The sequence below is a fragment of the Limanda limanda genome, chromosome 1 (genome assembly GCF_963576545.1).
Source record: "Limanda limanda chromosome 1, fLimLim1.1, whole genome shotgun sequence".
Taxonomy (NCBI): domain Eukaryota; kingdom Metazoa; phylum Chordata; class Actinopteri; order Pleuronectiformes; family Pleuronectidae; genus Limanda; species Limanda limanda.
The window spans coordinates 39,529,285-39,545,790 of NC_083636.1; positions in this window are offsets into that span (position 1 = coordinate 39,529,285).

Here is a 16,506-nt window from a genome sequence, read left to right on the forward strand (position 1 = left end):
TAGATCATAAAGTCACTTTTTAACTGCAATATTAATTTCTGTCTTTGAAATTCAATGGCTAATGTGCAATCCATAGCACTCTATACATGTTCACACTATTAGTTTTTTACTCTTTCTTATGTCTCCTAACATATTTTACATTGTAAGTATTGAATGCAACTGTTTCTTTATTTATGTTTATTTGTGACTTCCCTCTGGATGCTGTAACGTTGCAGATTTTCCCACTGAGGGACTATAATATAGGCATATCTTATTTTATACTTAATCTGTGCACAAAGTTGGAGTTAATAAATGAAGTCAGTTCATTCACACTCATCCCTCCTCATCCGCAATATTATCTCGAAGTTTAATCTGGTTGAAACAATGTCGTGCTGAAGTGTCCTTGGGCAAGACATAGATATATATAGATATAGAAAAAGTGCTGCCCATAGATGCACTGTATGAGTGTGTGTGTGTGTGTGAATGGATGAATGTCAATAACCTGTACTGTAAAGTGCTTTGAGGGGTCATCAAGACTAGAAAAGTGCTTTATATATATTTAAATACACACCACTTCCAAAAATTCAAGCTTGTAACTCAGGACTGTAGGAGGTGACAACACTGGAAGGACGTACATTCAACCTTGAGTCTTTTGTTATCACTGACAGGAGCTCCATGATTCACTGTACACACCATCAGACTGAGAAAATACACTGATCAGTCACGATATGAAAACCAGTTCTGATCTATGTACAATATGTTTTCTTTTTGACTTTCTACATTTGAATGTTTTTCATTTTGTATTTTAAGAGATTGTTGAATTTTGGATATTTAATATTTCTCTTACCTTTTTTAATTTTTCTCATGATTTCCTGGTTGTAGGGGAAACAGTATTTAGTAGCTGCACTGTTTGTTAATGAGTTCTAATTAATTGCTGATGTAAGCTGAACATGCAAATGTCCAATTTGTCCACAGGCCAGCATACGACACTGTACAACAACACAACAAAACCTGCCTCATGTTGTGTGTTGTTATTTCCCCCTTAATTTGTACATTCTTTAGTTTTCAGCAGACTTTCGAAGAAATAGCTGGCAGTGAGGAATTACAGACTCTGAAGAGGATCTCACTAAAACAACATTATCCCGAAAATCAAATGATACCTCTGAGTCAAACTATGCAGTCACTCAACAGAGACGCGCGTCTCTCCTGCCCTGAACAGGAAGAGGTCAGGAGACTCCTTCATATTTTAGATTTGATCGATGTGTTTGCTTTTTTGAGAATCTACACTTCTTCTTTAACCATCTACAATATCTGAGTCTCTGTACTTTACACACCATTCTGCTTTATAGATAAATCGTGCAAAACAGGATTTTTAACAGCTTCAAGGTATTAGATGTCTTTTTTAAAGGTTCCCAAATAAATCTAAATGTATAAACCTTTTTTAAAAGCAAGCAGACATTTAAACGTACTGCAGCAGGAGAAGCAACTGGCACATCCTTACAATGTTGATCATGTAGAGTAACACACTGCCTCAATTAATGATGGTTTTAGTGAGACCTATGTTTGATACCTATATGTTCACGTATTTATCTTTCAGTTATATATTTATTTTACCTTTGGACACAACCGAGCCATGACCAGAGCCTACTGAAGCCTTAAAAGACCTCTTTGGAAACGTATTGAGATGTAGTATTGTCCCGGGCCATGGCTCTTTTCCCCTCCTGCAAAGAAAATAAACTAAAGCAACTTATCGACGGCAGAACATCTCTGCTCGCTGTTTTGTAGCCTCTGCCCCTCTGTTCCTGTCTGTGACAACATTGTACTCACCAAAGTGGCTGCTGAGAGCTCAGAAACAGGCCCAGTGGGGCAATGAACAAGAGCAGCAGTGACGGACCGGCCATCTGGCAATTGGGCAAATGCCAGAAGGGCCGGCCATGTATGGGCTGCTTGGGCTGCTCCAAATGGGTCATTGCATTGATTCATTTTGGATTTCGATGCAAGAACTAATTTAATTTATGTAGTAACAAACTTAAGATCTGCCCAGTTGTGCCTTTTAATAAGCACAATCATGATCCCTTCAATGTAGCCAGTGGGTCATTTGAGGCTGGAAATCAGGATTTGTGTGTGTATGATACAGCATCAGATGAACCAGGGAGTCATCAGGCTAAAGAAAATTCATAAAGGCATCAAACGACCAAAGGGAAGAGGACAAACAAAGAAAGCTTGTTTAGCTGAAAATGTAAATGTAGAAAATTATCATGTATGTTTTTGAAAATCATCCACAGTGCCAATGTTACCATGAGTGGCAAAAAAAACATGGAAACTACAGACAAAAATGAGAACGGCAGAAACTGATGTGGAATTGAAAAACAAAATGAACTCCTGAAAAAGTGGATAACAGGGAGCGATGGGATTTAACTTGGAGGCAACTGAAGCAGGAGGAGAAGCGGAAGAGTCACTGGTGCAAAAAGTGTGGCGTCAGAGGATGCTCAAATATTCAAGTTTATAAGGCGTCTGAATGTTTCTCAAGTTTAACTCAAATATGGAGAATTCTTATGCTGATGATGACGGTGAAAGAGATCCTAATGAGTCAGGACTTCATAACTTGTTCACTACAAGGTCATTGTGTATTTGAATGTGCTTTAATTTGAGCACATCATGTTATATTACCTAGTGCTTTGCGACTCTTAAATGTACCCTCGCTGTTGGCATACACTAGTCAGTCACTAGTGAGTATAGTGCGTCTCATTTGTGTGCATCTGTATGGTTTCATCTCAAGCTTCTAATGATTACATGTGGGTGGGTTTATGGTTGGACACAGAGCCACCCGGTCGCAAAAGTCAGCACCATTTTTTATCTCTGTCCATCACTGAATGGTGGTTAGATGATCTGACAGACTGCCTTACAATGGATTGATTATTTGATTGATAGATGATTGATAATGATGATGGTCCCCATCAGGGACCACCATCATTCACAAGTTCATCCGGGAACACAGCAACAGGGTAAAAAGTTTGAGAGAGGACATGAGGTCTACAGTTATTTCCCTCGGGAAAAGTGTTGTTTCCAGAACTTTATTATCTGAAAGCAGTTCTTCATCGAGGCTGCAGGAGTCACCAAGGAGCTGCAGAACAAAACACATTGACTGTGATGTACACACACGTACACACACGTACACACACGTACACACACGTACACACACACACACACACACACACACACACACACAAATACTTATCAGATGACTTGGAAACTTGGCTTGCAACTGAAAATGTGATCCAGGAGAAATTAATTTCACTTCATGTCAAATTCATTCACCTGCATTAAACACTTGTCGAACAGAAGTTATTACTTAGGGAAAAGTGTAAGTAGGTTCATCAGTGGCTGTGCTGGTATCACATCACACAATCACACACACACACACACACGCAAGAGGCTGTTTGAGACATGCTGCTTAGCAGATAAGCAGCTTAGCAGATAAGCACACTCAACCCTGTCTCCAAGAAATTACATTTAGTTAGATATAACTAAACTGCAGCAGCAAATGGGTTTTGTAAGAAATGGAAAAGCAGGCTGGATGTAATGGCTCATATGCTCAGAGGCAAAGTTTTTTGGGGGGGAGTGAATGTAGGAAGTGGCATCATGTAATAATAAAGATAAAGTATCCAGACAGTGGTCGAGCGAGACTTGGGTTTACATCCACAGTCTAGAATTCTGACTTCACTGTTGATGTACAAGTACAAAGGGGATTTTCTTCAACATAAGCTCGGCTCACGTGCATCATGGCTGTATGATATGTTCTATGACATCAGAAAGAATTCAGTCTCTTTCACTTTTTGCCTACATTTTTGTGTTGGTGATTTAATTTGAAATATATGGATTTGCCATTTTGAAATGATATATCAATAACTCTAATACATACATTTTTTGAAGTATTCAAACCCAAATAGACATGATACTCGATAGGAGCTAATTTTGCAGCTCAGCACATGAACTAACAGTTTTGACTCTTCTTGGTAACGGATTTGGAGAGTTTATCCGGTTCTTCCCGTCAGATCCTCTCAAGCCCCGTCGGATTGGATGGGAAGTGTCTGTAAACCTTGTCTTCAGGTGTCTTACACAGATGTTCCGAGGGTTAAAGTCTGAGCTTTGGTTGAGCCACTCAGGAATAGTGTCCCGCGGACACAAGAAGTGACTTGGATATATGCTTCAGGTAAAGTCCTGTTCTCCCAGTCCATGATCATGTGCACTCTTTTCTTCCACGACCTCTCTGGATGTGCTTGCATTCACATTTCTTTCAGTTCTGACTAGTCTCCCTGTCCCTGCTGCTGAGAATCACCAACAGGGACCCTGCCACAAAAATGCTTTAACATTTTGATGGTATCAAAATGTCTTGATCACTGGTCTGATGCAGTTCTGTTGAGATGGTATGAAACTTAAGGAGTTCTAGGTTCTTGGTCACCTTCTTAACCACGGCTCTTCTTGCTCACTCAGTTTGGCTCGACTTTCATCTGGGGAAAACTATTCCATTTGATTCAAACTTCTTGCATTTTACAGTTTTTGATGCCACCATGCTCCTGAGAACGCTCAAGGCTTGAGACACGGTTTTATACCTTCACCCTGATCCGTGCCTCTCCACAGTTTTATCACAGATGTCTGCAGGGAGCTCCTCAGAGTTTATGTCTTGGTTTTCCTCCTGACATGTAATATATATTGTGGGACCTTATATACCCCAGATGTGTTCCTTTGTAGACTATATCAAATTATTTCTATATGCCACCGATTGACTCCAGTTAAGTACTAGACACATTTCATGCATAATTAAATCAACAAGGATCCATAATTTAATGAGTTAAAACACAGGATGAACACTGAATACTTTTTTAAAATGAGAAATATCAGTTTGGGATTTTCAACAAATGAGTAAATATTTAATGTTTTATGTACATGATGTTTTACCTGGTCATTGTGCATCATTGATTTCAAATGAATGGATAAAGAACAACATTTTCCTCCAATTCAAATGAGATCCACAGCTCAGTCAAGTGAAGGAGGAACTGTACGTGGGCACATTGAAGTGGAACATGTTTGTCTATATAGAGGTGCACGGCATCACACCATACACCAAGTCTATCTAAATGTTCCAGCAGCATTCAGGCTGTCTACGCTCTGAAATATGATCGTGCACACCATTAAACATATTTACAACCCGTCATAAAATCACAGGGACTGCCTGTCTCATATCTTATTCCCCATTTATCACCACTGTGGTTACAATATGGATACCTTTATTTATATGACAGTGTGTAATAGCTATAAGATCCTCATCCGCCCACACAGTGCAGCAATAGGAAACATGTGTCAGGCAGGAACATAGAATGGGGGGGAGGCGAATGAATCACCCTCTGCCCTCCCTCATCTCCACTGGAGGTGATGGGGTGACTCCTCCGCGGCTTCAATGGATCACCTCACATTTTGGAGGAAGTTCCCAGTGTAAAGAGCTCACTTGGCTCCCTTTAGAAAAATGATGGTTCACATAAGTAGCGAGCAAAACAAGCACACACATCTTACTTGTCCAGGTGCTGAGGCCAAGTAAGTCAAGCTAATGGATGGATGGCTGCGCAAACACAATAACACAATTAGACCATTAAGAAAGTCTGGGAAACAAAATTAAACAGTGGTTGGTAAGAGCATGCTTAATTGTTATTCACAGAGTAGCTCCACCTGCAGCCACATGGTTGATTTCAATGTTGGAAAGGCCGGAGATACATTTACTTTTAACTACTCGAGTCCACATAATAGCTGCCTTGCGATTCCTGCATCTGTTTGGAGCGTCAGCGTGCACACTCTCCGAAATTATTACTACCAATACACAAGATGCAGTATGCGCATTAATGGTAGGGGGCAGCTTAGGGTCAGTATAGCAGAAAGTTTGCTAATAGACCAAGAGTGCAATGTACGATGTGCCATTGCAGTTCTACAGTGACAGACGTGCTTACCTGAAAGAACAAATGGAAACAAGTCGGAGACAGTTACATCTGTGCATCTTAACTTGAGTCAACTGAGACCAAATTAATACAAAAGGTGCTTGTCATCATGTTTAATGTTCACATCATGCAAATCAAATAGCTCTATATGGTCTGAAGTGTAGCCCTTTAGAGTATTCCTCTTGTACCATAAGGGGTGAATTTGAAAAGCAAGTATATCTTCATAGGTTACACATTTTTACTTATCGTATATAGACCCGATTGAGTTTGTGCAGATTCATTATTCCCCGCGGGGGCTGGGGATCAACATGAATAACATGTCCACACTGTGGCCTTGTCAGGTCAATCGAAGGAGGCAAATGAGAAACAGCACTGGGTGGTGACGTTTCAGCATAGAAATATTTGTTCTTTTAAGTAGCCTCATACGCAACAGACCGTCCCCCCCCCACCCCCAACACCCTCCATACCTAAACTAAGATTGGCCTGAGAACTGTTATCTGCATTATTTACCAAATTCAACACTGCATACTCACTGTACATACAATACATATTTACACTAATGAATACTAATAAATATTTTAAATAAATTAAACCTGTTTCATTTTCCCCAAATCTCCACATCACATATTTATCTGGCAACAGGATCAACTATTGACTGCCACTATAATCGAGGACATGGGAGGTTTAACCAGTAAACACATTCACTTCCCTGACTTTAATCATGATGTATGCCATGCCCATTTTCCCAATACCTCTATCATTACAATTGTCATTATTGCTCCCATCTTCTCTGTCAGACATTTTCTTCTGTATAAATACTTTAAACATTGATACAACGCTATTTATGTGAGACTCTGTCTTTTCGTTGTAAATGTGGTTATATTGTTGATGTGCTCTTGTACACGTGTCATTTATTACACCTCTTTCTGTCCTGGGAGAGAAATCCCTCACATGTGGCTCTCTCTGAAGATTATATACAGTTCTATCTCTGTTAAAATGTTTTTTTTAGGTAATGTTTCCTTAGTCTATGATTTTAATGAATGAATGACTTAATTTCTTTAGAAACGCCATGAATTACATTAGAAACCTCATTAATTAAATTACATGTAACAGTGCTTACAACCAACATTGTATCATTCTTTACAAGTAAATATCCCATTCAACAGAGTCACATAAGTCGTTTTTATTAAATCATTTACAAGAATCGCTCTAACATCCTCTGCACGTCCCTTCTGCTTCGTGAAAGCTCAGGATACGAGCTATAATACATGTGAGGAAGATGGAAAACCTGTCAATCATCTGTTGGATATTATTTCATTGAAGAATTCTTGAACTCCCTGAGGGATAGCTTCTGCTGTGATGGTGGAAGTTAACAATGGAGCAGCACTCCACCTGAAACTGTGTGTCCCCCACTTGTCCCAATCTGGTGTGTGGTGTGTGAGTGCAGATCTGGAGCTGTCAGTGGTTGGCAGTATCGAATCAGTGCCCCTGTTGGCCGACTCGATGCAGACACTGAATGGTGTTTACAAGCAGCAATCGTACTCCACACAGACATTCCCGTGAGAGACGCGCACAGGGAGAGAGCCGTGGGTGTAGCTGTGGTCAAACTGGGCCTCCACACACGTCCGCAGCCTCTTGAGGGATTGGTGAAGAACTTCAAAGTTACCCTGGTTCACTATTAGACCCCTGATAGTGACCTAAATAACAGTGAGGCCAGTGGACTTCTTAGCTGGCTCTGAAATAGTCTTTTTAGATACTGTTGCCTCTGACCTACAACAGGAAATTAGACAAGGTCAATTGTGTAAGATTTAGGTGAAAGGGATCTATTGGCAGAAACTGAATATAAAATAAAACTAGTGATGTTTTCACCCGTGTGATCATCTATATTGTATACATTGTTGTTTTCTTTACCCTAGATTGGGCCTTTATATATAAAATACTTGACATTTACCTCGGTAGCGGGTCGTCTCTACGGAGGCCACCATGTTTTTAAAAGTCGTCCAAACTGGACAAACTAAACACCTTCTGAGTTTTTATGACGGCTGAAGGTGACCACATGTTCTCTTTACTGTTTGGAAGGGGAGGGTGAGGTGAGTATTCAGCTGCAACATGCAACTTCACCACTAGATGTCGATAAATTCTACACGCTGAACCTTTAATTAATTTCAATGTCTGTGATCGGACAAAAAGATACATTACAGCTTTAAAGTTCCTGGTAGGGGCTTTAATTTGTGTTGTTGTTGCTGAATGAATTAAACTAAATATATTTATATAAGCCCTAAATATCAATACCTGCAAAGATATTACTGTTGAACCATTCAACAAGTATAATCATGATAAGATCATACAATTAATGTGAATTATATTTTCACATACAAGCCTATATCATATGGAAGATTTTCAACTTAATGGTAAATATTCCCTATATTCTGAGCACTGAATGTGGAGCACTGTTCCACCATAAGACTACCTGGTGTGTCAAGACTTAACCACACCCCTTTATCGCATATTTGTCCCCACACACCACCATCACTGGAATGCTCACTCATATGATCCGAGTCATGTCACTCAGCAATAACCTCCTGTCTCTATTGTAAACACCTTAATTCACGATCTCTCATCTCTTCATTTCCTGTAGCAAACACCTCTTCTACTTTCCTGTCTGCACTTTTTATTCATGCAGCAGCATCTCTCCATCCGTCATCAGCTATTCCATCCACAGAGCATGCTCTCTGCTCGGGCCCTCAGGCGTTGCCGCTCCTGAGTGATTTATCGCCTTTCCAGGCCTCTTTGAATGCTCGCAGCACCTCTGTGAGCCTCTCGCCCCTCGGACAACAGAGGGGAGGGAGCCTCGCCCACTTGGACATCACTGTACTGTTCAACCTCCTGACATCCACACATCACTGTACAGTGGTGCTGGTCTGAGTGCTGCTTCCAGGCTTTGTGTCTTGTGCTCCGGCAGCAGGTATCAGAGGTTGAAAGGCATGGGCTTGTGAAGCAAAGATTTTTACAAAAGCTATAAAGAAGTTTCCATCCTCTGAAAATGGGTCTATTCAAGTTACTGCACCAAACGACCACATTGTTGTTGTCATATTGTTTTACATTAGATTGATAGGATGACAAACACACACAGGCACACACACACAGGAGTGAAAACACCTTAGCTGGTGTGCAGGCTAATCATTGATTTTCACTAAAGTTGATGCGACTATGTTTTGGTTTATCTCCAGTATATCTCCGGATGATTCACTTTTAGAGCTTATCAGTTAAAGGCCAACAACTATATGGTCTAAAAAAGACATTTTCCAAGATAACACTGCAAATAGCAGAGAGACAATTGAAAGCTAATATTTACATTACATTAGAAAATGTTTGTCTATCATATGATAACATATGATAACTGACGTCCTATAGGACTGTAGACATGACCTGGATTATATTGATATCATTTTTATCCTGGTTCACTGTATAGATAATATGATAGGATGATGTCCTCTCTACAGGTCTCTACAGGTCATTAAAAAAGTTAAATCTCTAAAACAAACTGAAACCATTAGCCAGCTTATCATTCACACTTCTTCATAACAGTGAAGCTTTTGCAGCAGCCAACATGAATTCTTTAAATTCCAGAGCTTGGTTTCCCCCAAGGCGACTTTGCTGCACTGTTTTGATCCTGTTCTGCAGAGAGAGCCCTCCCTCTGCAGATGGGGATCGTCAGTCTACCTTGGCCAGTTTGGCCCACTTGGGATTGGAGTTCAGCAAAAATCACTGATGAGGACTTCACCAGCCACTGAGAAATTCAAGCCTCCATACCCACAGTGCACTGTCATCAGAGAAGGCTTCTCATTATGCCATCTTTGAGAGCAGCTGTGGCAAGAGCTGACTTCTCTTCGATGTTAACTTCTTGGTCAAAATGACCGATAAAGGTTTTGAACGGCACCAGCAGCCAAATTCACAGTAAACAGGAAGATTTAAACTTTATCCTGTCACCTTATTTCTCATTTCAAATATATGTAGAGTAAAATGTACAATTAAAACATTAGAACTTTGGAAAATGCTTATATGAGAAATAAGCTGTGTCCCAATTCAGTGGCTGCATCCTTCGTCTTGACTAGGCTGTCCAAATTCGACAAATGTGTCCATCCAGCCCACGACTGCGCTAAGGTGAACTGTTTTTAAAGAGGAAATGGCGGTAAAAAGCGAGGTGAAAACATCAGGAGAATTTATTTGAGATATAAGTACAAAAAAGATGTTTTCAACATTTTTAATCAACCGAAGAACATTTTTGTCCGTAGCTTTGTTGCTATAGGCCGGAAAAGCTGGTGATGGAAGACTTATAGGAAGACTATCCTCCAACAGCCGACATCAGCACATAAGGTTACTCATACAGGACTGGCCCATTGAAAGAACGATGCGATACTTTTTCTCTCAGTGTGCTGAGGAAATGTCAGAACTTCTACATGTTATTTTACATTATAGTTCTTTGTTGCAGATCAAATCCTGATGCAACTCACTGGCAACACTTCTGCCTGACTGTCACAGTATTACGTTCAGTTAGACTTCATTTGATAGCTTGATGAAAGAAAAGAAAAAGGCAAAGTAGCAGTAACTTTTAGCAAAACTATGCAGCCCTCTTTCTTTCTTTTTTTACATTAAAATATCTTCAAGTTTCAGATTCAGTGTCTTAAAATAGTGAGAATGGTGCAACTTTCAATGCCGCCCCTCATCCCATAGGTCTGTTCTTGCTCCTTGTAACTTTAGTGAGTGATCTCCTGTGAGAAGTGTGGAACCGACTGATAGTGGCAGCTTCAATCGTCAGCATCAGGTCTAGCAAGTTCAACAGTGATGGGGAACTCTACACCAGCTAAAAGTGTTTATCTCCAATAGTTCATAGCAACAGAGTTTGGTGTATTTGTTCCAGCTGTAGCTCTTCCCCAAAGGCCCTAGAAAAACTCCTGAAATATACTCCAGCACAGACGACTCACGTGATCACTTTAATGGGGGTGTTCTGTCTCTACTAAATAGTGTTGTATATTTGTGTTGCACATTTATATCATTATATGTATTTAATAACCTGTAACACAACCGGGACATGCAACTGATCATGAAGACTCTTCAGGACACGAAGGCTTTCCAATGGACCTTTGTAAAATCTACTCCTGCTCCCCCTATACGACAACAAGTGAGTGAACTTTGCTTATGAATTAAAATCCCATCACCCCACCTTCATTCTATTGCAGCTGGTTTAGGTCTCACTACTCTGCTCACCTCCTGTAATAACACTCTCCACACACATAGTGCAGACATAGTTGTGACATAATAAAACCAAGAAGGCCATTCCTCTCTATCTCTCTGTTAGCAAGATGATCATCTTGTCTGGAGGGAATGTTAACGTTCCCCAGAACTGCCCAGAAGTGGCCAATGGAAAGTGCTGATGTCAGACACTGTATGTGTGTGTGTGTGTGTATGTGTGTGTGTGACAGCCAGATAGGACACTGCCCATCTCCTCTCTCCTCTTCATCTCTAGATTACAATAACAAAAGATGATAGTGCTGAGATAACAATCCTGTATTACACTGATATATCCCCACACTGTGCTATGAGGGGGTACACATGTTCCATGGTTTGTTGTGCACATACAGTATGTGTACGTAGAGTATGTGTAGATTCCCATGGTATGTCTGCATTTGTTTCTCTATGGTATTGTATGTGGGTATCATATCTGAATGTGAGAATGTAAAAAGTTATATATTGTGTAGCTACACATGGCTGCTTATATATATATATATATATATATATATATATATATATATATATATATATATATATATATATATACACACACACACACACACACACACACACACATATAAATACATATGCCTCTTTCTGAAAATGTTCAGGACAACCACTCTACTCAAACTATGGGGAAATACCTATAGTGTTTAATGCTGCTTAGTTAGCTTCTGAAAGTGTGTAGCTGCATCTATGTGGATATGTATACCATAATGGCCAAGTCTTAAATAAAACAGAAAGCGTAATTACTTATACTGTTGTGTGATCTCTGTCTTAATATATGCACATTGACTTCTTACATTCACTTATTCATGAATCAAATTTGGAAGTTCAATGTGAATTTTTAATGAAAGATTTGTTTCTTTTTGTTATTATATTGACTTTTCAAGCAATGCTTCACGCTACTAGATTTTAGAATGGGGTTTGGTGAGACATTCAGGGTCACACAGCGGTTACATAATGGATCTGATGCATTAAGGTGTCCCTTTGAGCTTATGCGTGCTGACTACACTGGCGATGCATTAAGTTGCAGTGAGCTGTACTTTGTCCAGCTCTGGGCAGAAGCCTGACCACAGCTGCCTCTGTCTCACTCACACTTCCCCTGGGTCCAGGTCTCCACAGAAGAAAAGCAGAGGTGGTAGAATTATGCTCCTACAGAGAGCAGCATGAAACAATGAGCACTCAATCCGCAGCTACTTCAGGGGACCAAAATACCACCAAAGTACACGTCGGATTGAGGGATCTCAGACTGATGCTTTTAATCATCTAGTAAATCCAAAAGGATTATTTTCTTTTTTAATGTAAATCATCTTTGGGACTTTCACTTTTAATAAAATATTGTGAGGAAAATAAAAAGGTCACACAAATTTAAACATGAGGCCACATTAATGAGGCTCTGCTACGAATGATCGAAGCCTCAAGCAAAATAAAGTAAACATTATCTGTCAGCAGCTCCACTTTGTAAAGAGAATCTTAATGCTAAATATTTTTACTTCTGCTATCACCGCTGATGGAACTATAATGTAATGTATTTCTGATGTATTTTTAAGTGATTGTGTATTTGTGTTCATTGATTTTTAATCACCTGTGAAATTACCCTTCCATTGTATTAAAAGCAGTTTGTCCTCAGGTCACTCACAGGTCACTTACTAGAAGAATAGTGCATTTTCTGTCTCTCGCTGTCAAAGAGAGTTTAACGTGCTCCTTCCCCAATGGCAGTTGCCTTAGCAACCAAGGTCATACTACTGTATGATAATGTAGTTAAGCATGACAAAGAGCCGGTGTCTCAGAGTCTCTTGGTTAGTAACAGAGTTATTGGGTTATACAATGGGAGTTATAGGTAAAATGTGGAACCAAATATCATCTTCAAACGTGTATGAAGGATCTGCTTCAATGAAAAAATTGACTTATTTGGACATATAGTGTGTGTTAAATGGTAAATGGATTTGTATTTATATAGCGCTTTTCTAGTCTGATGAAGACCACTCAAAGCGCTTTACAGTTTCACATTCACCCATACATTCATACAGTGCATCTACTTGCAGCACTTTGTTATTCTATGGGGGGCTATTGAGGGTTCAGCATCTTGCCCAAGGACACTTCGGCATGCAGATGGTTCAGACTGGGGATCGAACCGCCGACCTTCAGGTTGGAGGACGACCACTCTAACCCTCAGCCACAGCCGCCCAGGTTAGATACGTGGAAGGAATGCTTCAGAACTGGATGTTTCAATACATTTTTCAGTTTGAGTCATCTGGGTTTACACAATACAAGATAATGTTTACTATATGTACAGCTAGGAAACCTCTTAAAGGTTGTTTTTTCCCCATATGTGAATAAGTCTATAAAATAATTTTAAACATAACACTGTGTGCACAATTATTCACACGGCTGTATGCAATGCTTTTTGTATCACACATGATTCACACATGTCCCGCACAAGAATATGTCAGTACGTGGTGAACAGTTTAATTGATCAGATGACATACATGCAATAAACAATTCACTTTAAGAATTTTTATTTAAATGGTGGAAAGTGTTGGTTTTTAAAAAAGCCTTCAAATTATGCAGTTGATGCTTGCCTGGTTAGTCAGAGAGAACCAGAGAGAGAAGGCTGCAGAGATAATACAGCGGCTGGGTAGACGCCTGAATTTGGAATAGGGGTTGACCTCGCTGTGAACCAGCCGCTGAGAAAAATAAAACAGGCTCAACCCCAATTTGTGAAAAATAGCTTGACCCAGCATTTATCTCTTTGCACAAATGCAGGTTTAACTCTTTTGACTTTATCCCTCTTTTGAGTATCCAGTTTCCACAAGACACCCATGTATCGAAATGTGAATAATAACATCTTTAGTTGTTGTCAATATGTGGTCAGTGCCGGCAGGCCACCATCTTGTTCTGTTGGACGGGAGAAAAGGGTAAAGGAGGTGAAAAAGTCCCATCTCGGCCAATCGTGCTTGTTCAGCGATTGTTTTAATACATTAATCTAATAGCTTTTTTATTCATAAAGTTGTCATTGTACTTTTAGTAAAGGGCAGAGTTGTGGTAACTTGAGAAAATGTATCTCCCTCCTCTGTGGCCTTGCTGCCTGCCAGGAGTGTTAATGTGTGTGAGTGCGTTTGTGTGTGTGTGTGTGTTTGTGTGAGCTCAGCCGTGTCCTTAGGCAAACGAACATCAACATGGAGCTAGTTTCTTTATGCACGATAGCAAAATCTGTCCTCCCTGATTTTCCCAAAACACAGCAGAGTACTATCGAGGCCATTAGGTAAAGAAATTACCCCTGATAACTGTGCCGTTCTCATAGATATATATTTTTAAAAAGTGCTGACCATAGATGCACTGTATGAATGGATAAATAGCAGAAAACTGTACTGTAAAGCACGTTGACCATCAAGACTAGAAAAGCTCTATGAAAAATTTAAACCATTTACCATTAATATTAATGTAGTTGTTATAACCCTGAGCTTGCGCGGGGAACATTACACTATGTACTCTATGTAAAGTCCCCTGAGATAATGTATTTTATGATTTTGCGCTATACAAATACAATTTTATTGAAACAAATGTTATTGGTTAAATTAAATGATTTCTTTTGCAAAAGCCAGAATCGATATTCCGGAAATAAAAGAGGCAAGGCAACTTTAAAGGAAAAAGGGCTGAAGGATGTTGTCCAACTGAAAGAAACAAATACAACAAAATGAGAGTCTAAATCTAAAGTTAACTAATTAAACAATCTAACTATTTCGAACCAAAGAACTAAGGGGCAGCAGTTGTAAGCCTAGTGTGGATAATATACACTCCAACAAACCTACTATGTATGAAACTAGTAATCAGCTTTTTAACTAATACCGACTAGCCCAGTCTCCATATAAAGTAATGCAGGGATGAATTTAACAAATGCTTCATATACAACAATCAGAAAACTAGCATACAGGGTATAACAATAACACACAGACGGCACTTCTGGCAATGCCAGGACAGCTGACATGACATGCAGGTGGTCTGGGTTTATATATTATTCAGGTTCCTGGCTTCTCAGGGGTTGGTGGAGAAGGAGCTGACCAATCAGGCAGCAGGCTTCAGAAACAGGAAAGGTGCAGCAGGCGAAGATGAGGGAAGGCCACACCTTCCTATAGCTGCAGCCAACCACGGAGCAGGAAGGGCACACCTTGATTCACATCTACAAAACTGCACAGAAAAAAGGATTGGACAGAAGAGGGGGACATGACCGTGAGACAAGTCAATGCTCATGAGCATTACCGACTCACAGGCCTTTAACAGCCTGTTGCTCACTTCAGTACATTTAACTTGTATTACATTTAAAAAACAATTGAAATACTTGTACATACTTAATGTACGAGACCCAAAATTACCAAATGTACATGGACACTATGGCTATTTAGTACTTGGGTTTTTCAGTTTGATGAATTGAGTTATTTAAGCACAAGGGACCAGTATTAAACGTTGACAGGACTCGATCGGAGCAACAAACTTTATCTGGACAGAAAGTAGCCGATCTGGACTCAAAAAAATGAATAGTGAGGAAACTTGTCCCTCACTGATAGTAATGCAACGCCTGCCTCCCCTGACACGCACAAGCCTTTACACCTCACCTCAGCCAATGCTGCAGCATCCGAGCAGAGTGACAGACGTTTCATTTGGCTCTTGCCATCACCGCGGAGGTATGAAACAAACTGCTGGAGTGTGAATGTGCGAAGATTTCTTAAAGGAAAGGAATTGAGTGTTCCCAGTGCGCCTGCACGCACATGTCTGCATAACCCCCATCCCGTCATTGTTCTCTCAGCAGTGCACAACATTTGTTCTCCTCAGTATTTATTTTCTGTATACATATACTAGTTTTGATGCTGCTGGGATGCTACTGTCACTTCACAAATATCAAATCAACCTCTTATAATTTGACGATTAAAGACAACATTTCCTCTTTGTATCTATAAACAACATTTTAGGTGTATTTAGGTAAAGGCTACAGTAAGATGATTTTAGTCATATCTGTATGTCATTTGCATTTCTGTCACAGCACTTTTCATATGGTTTTCGGTTATTACGTGACAGCGCCCACTATTGGACTAACTATGTGGACACCACTTTCTATAGAGCACTTTTTCACTGTGTTGGACTATAAGCCCCAAGTGAAGATGAATCTCAATGCTCGGGCATTGAAGTTATATTTGAGACTGTTCTTTCAACTTTCTTTCGAAAGTAAGTGTTTCTTTCTTGTCTTTTT